A 5,000-nucleotide genomic window follows, 5' to 3' on the forward strand; every position below is an offset into this window, starting at 1 on the left:
CAAATGTCTGCCGCGGGCGGTCCTGCTGCGGTCGCGGGTTCGTTGGAAACCTCTCCTGCTGCTGGCATGGCCACCCTCCCCCCCCCGCCCGACTGACGACCCTGCGGGCCCGGCGACCCGGTGTCCCGTTGCCGCGCGGGGAGTGATCCTCGGGGCCGTGCCGGGCGGGCCCAGCGACACGAAGAGAGTGGGGGGGGGGTCGGAGGGAGTGGCACTGGGGAGAGAGGGGTGGGGGAGAGAGTGCCCCCCCCCCCCCCCCCCCCCCCATTAGGGGCGAGTTTATGCAGTCATCAGAGTTTATACCTAACCTCATGATGCTTTATTAGCCGGATAGGCTGTCTGACCTCGCCCCCAGTCCCTACTCCTTCCACTGGATTCTTCTTATACCCTCTTTTTCTTCGTGCCCCCCCCCCCCCCCACGCAGGGAGGGTTCCAAGAGGGAGGAGGGAGGGAGGGAGTCCCGGGGCCGTGAGAGAGAGAGAGAGCCTCATTAGCTGCTAGGTTCACCTCATTAGCTGCTAGCTAACGCGTCAGACCTTTTACATTCTTTAGAGGATTGAAACCTCAGGGCCTTTAACCCCCGTTCACCGTTTACACTCAACGATCCTTCCGAACAAAACCCTTACACATCTGTCCGTCCAACTGACCCCCGAGATACCTAACACGCAGATTAACACGTCAGCGGTGATCGGCGTGTCATAGAGGAGTCACAAAGACGGGCAAAATAGAGTGGTTGAATAAAAAATACTCACTCAATTGGCCGTGATTTAACGTAGCACACAATGATGCAAAGCCCATGCAAAGTCCAGTGGCCCAAGCAAACAAATAAGATAGATCTGGCTCGGCGTTCCTCATCTCCACATCGTCACCCAGCACGCCGACGCCCAATAACAATTCCCCCGCAAATTGTGCACCTCGAGCGGCAGTACTTTAAACGGCGCCGTCTTCGGCGTGGACGGCATGAACCAAGTCGGCAAGCATCGTCACCCAGCACACAGACGTCCACTAACAATTCCTCCCCCCTGCAAATTGCGCGCCGCGAACGGCAGTACTTTCAAGTATGCCGCCTTCGGCGGGGACATCGTGAACCAAATCGGCAGGCAGGCGTCGTCAGCCGGTCGACCGACCCCCAGTTGCATTGCCCCAACGGCCATTGTGCACTTCGAACAGAACAGTGCTTTTAAAATATTCCGCCTGCCGCGTGTACATCATGAAACAAATGGAAAGGACGAACCGGGCGTGCAACCGATGCACGGAGAGTGACAGGTCGTCAAGCAAGTCCGTGGCAATCCGTCGGCCGACTCGGCCGCGGCCAGCAGAGGCGTTTTGGCCCGGGCGCGCCGAACTTTGCGCGCCCTCGGTATGCGTAACACTAGCACATGCCTTCAAAACTCACTACAAAATAACCCCAAAGTATGCCGCCTTCCCCGTGGGCCTTGTTACCAATATCTTGCCCTGCTTCCTGATGCCCTTATGGGGTCGGCTCTGTTCTTGCAGAACCCTCAGGTGGTGCAGAGTCTGGGCCATTTTATCAATATCTTGCCCTGATTCCTGATGCCCTTATGGGGTCGGCTCTGTTCTTGCAGAACCCTGAGGTGGTGCAGAGTCTGCGCCTTGTTATCAATATCTTGCCCTGCTTCCTGAAACCCTTATGGGGTTGGTTCTGTTACAAAACCCTCAGGTGGTGCAGAGTCTGGGCCACTTTATAAATAACTCTGCCTGCATTAGGGTCAGGGTTAGGGTTAGGGTTAGGGTTAGGGTTAGGGTTAGGGTTAGGGTTAGGGTTAGGGTTAGGGTTAGGGTTAGGGTTAGGGTTAGGGTTAGGGTTAGGGTTAGGGTTAGGGTTAGGGTTAGGGGTAGGGGTAGGGGTAGGGGTAGCGGTAGGGGTAGGGGTAGGGGTAGGGGTAGTTTGAACTACTGCCGCTCCAGGCGCGCACTGTGCGTGGGTAATTTTCAGTGGGCGTCGGTGTGCTGGGTGACGATGCCGCCCAGACTCTGCACCACCTGAGGGATCTGCAAGAACAGAGCCGAACCCGCAAGGGTATCGGGAAGCAGGGCAAGATATTGATAACAAGGCCCAGACTCTGCACCACCCGAGGGTTCTGCAAGAACAGAGCCGACCCCATAAGGGTATCAGGAAGCAGGGTGAGATAGTGACACCATTTGTAAAACCGGCAAATCCCACCCAGGAAACATTGCAAAAATTGGCCTCTAATGCTGGAACGTGGGTAAAGCCAAACAAACACGACACGTTTTAAAAGAACGTTACTAAAACAGCCTGGGATATGCCCATGACAAAGGATAGGCCGAACCTCACCAGAAAAAAAGAGAGGGAGACCACGGCAGAGCTGAGGGATAAACATGAGATGGTGATAAAACCAGCAGACGAGGGGAGCAGTAGGGTTACAAATTAATGTCAATATGGGGCCTGCTCCCACTGGGTAATAGACAAAAACATAGAACAGGGTGACAGGAGAGACTGGATAGCACAGAGGATAACCCGTGAGCGAAATAATGGGGTGTATGCAGTTCAATGTAAGGAGTGTACCTTACGGTACATAGGGGAAACAGGTAAAACAGCCTCAGCGGTGATCGACGTGTCAAAGAGGAGTCACAAAGACGGGCAAAATAAAGTGGTTGATTATAGACAATAGACAATAGACAATAGGTGCAGGAGTCGGCCATTCAGCCCTTCGAGCCAGCACCGCCATTCAATGCGATCATGGCTGATCACTCTCAATCAGTACCCCGTTCCTGCCTTCTCCCCATACCCCCTCACTCCGTTATCCTTAAGAGCTCTATCCAGCTCTCTCTTGAAAGCATCCAACGAACTGGCCTCCACTGCCTTCTGAGGCAGAGAATTCCACACCTTCACCACTCTCTGACTGAAAAGGTTCTTCCTCATCTCCGTTCTAAATGGCCTACCCCTTATTCTTAAACGGTGGCCCCTTGTTCTGGACTCCCCCAACATTGGGAACATGTTTCCTGCCTCTAATGTGTCCAATCCCCTAATTATCGTATATGTTTCAATAAGATCCCCCCTCATTCTTCTAAATACCAGTGTATACAAGCCCAATCGCTCCAGCCTTTCAACATACGACCGTCCCGCCATTCCGGGAATTAACCTAGTGAACCTACGCTGCACGCCCTCCATAGCAAGAATATCCTTCCTCAAATTTGGAGACCAAAACTGCACACAGTACTCCAGGTGCGGTCTCACCAGGGCCCGCTACAACTGTAGAAGGACCTCTTTGCTCCTATACTCAACTCCTCTGGTTACGAAGGCCAACATTCCATTGGCTTTCTTCACTGCCTGCTGTACCTGCATGCTTCCTTTCATTGACTGATGCACTAGGACATCCAGATCTCGTTGAACTCCCCCTCCTCCTAACTTGACACCATTCAGACAATAATCTGCCTTTCTACTCTTACTTCCAAAGTGAATAACCTCGCACTTATCTACATTAAACTGCATCTGCCATGTATCCGCCCACTCACACAACCTGTCCAAGTCATCCTGCAGCCTTATTGCATCTTCCTCACAATTCACACTACCCTCCAGCTTAGTATCATCTGCAAATTTGCTAATGGTACTTTTAATCCCTCCGTCTAAGTCATTAATGCATATCGTAAATAGCTGGGGTCCCAGCACCGAACCTTGCGGTACCCCACTGGTCACTGCCTGCCATTCCGAGAGGGACCCATTTATACCCACTCTTTGCTTTCCGTCTGTCAACCAATTTTCTATCCATGTCAGTACCCTACCCCCAATACCACGTGCCCTAATTTTGCCCACTAATCTCCTATGTGGGAGCTTGTCGAAGGCTTTCTGAAAGTCGAGGTACACCACGTCCACTGACTCTCCCCTGTCAATTTTCCTAGTTACATCCTCAAAACATTCCAGTAGATTTGTCAAGCATGATTTCCCCTTCGTAAATCCATGCTGACTCGCAATGATCCTGTTACTGCTATCCAAATGCTCAGCAATTTCGTCTTTTCTAATTGACTCCAGCATCTTCCCCACCACTGATGTCAGACTAACTGGTCTATAATTACCCGTTTTCTCTCTCCCTCCCTTCTTAAAAAGTGGGATAACATTTGCTATCCTCCAATCCACAGGAACTGATCCTGAATCTATATAGAACATTGAAAAATGATCTCCAATGCTTCCACTATTTCTAGAGCCACCTCCTTAGGTACCCTGGGATGCAGACCATCAGGCCCTGGGGATTTATCAGCCTTCAGTCCCATCAGTCTACCCAAAACCATTTCCTGCCTAATGTGGATTTCCTTCAGTTCCTCCATCACCCTAGGTTCTCCGGCCCCTAGAACATTTGGGAGATTGTGTGTATCTTCCTCAGTGAAGACAGACCCAAAGTAACGGTTTAACTCGTCTGCCATTTCTTTGTTCCCCATAATAAATTCCCCCGTTTCTGTCTTCAAGGGACCCACATTTGCCTTGACTATTTTTTTCCTCTTCACGTACCTAAAAAAACTTTTGCTATCCTCCTTTATATTATTGGCTAGTTTACCCTCGCACCTCATCTTTTCTCCCCGCATTGCCTCTTTAGTTAACTTTTGTTGCTCTTTAAAAGAGTCCCAATCCTCTGTCTTCCCACTCTTCTTTGCTATGTTATACCTCCTCTCCTTAATTTTTATGCTGTCCCTGACTTCCCTTGTCAGCCACAGGTGTCTCTTACTCCCCTTAGAGTCTTTCCACCTCTTTGGAATAAATTGATCCTGCAACCTCTGCATTATTCCCTGGAATACCTGCCATTGCTGTTCTACCGTCTTCCCTGCTAGGGCCTCCTTCCAGTCAATTTTGGCCAGCTCCCGCCTCATGCCTCTGTAATCCCCTTTGCTATACTGTAATACAGACACTTCCGATTTTCCCTTCTACCTTTCCATTTGCAGAGTAAAACTTATCGTGTTGTGATCACTGCCTCCTAACGGCTCTTTTACCTCTAGTCCCCTTATCAGATCAGGATCATTAAAAACAC

This window comes from Rhinoraja longicauda, unplaced genomic scaffold, assembly GCF_053455715.1.
Source record: "Rhinoraja longicauda isolate Sanriku21f unplaced genomic scaffold, sRhiLon1.1 Scf000078, whole genome shotgun sequence".
NCBI lineage: Eukaryota > Metazoa > Chordata > Chondrichthyes > Rajiformes > Arhynchobatidae > Rhinoraja > Rhinoraja longicauda.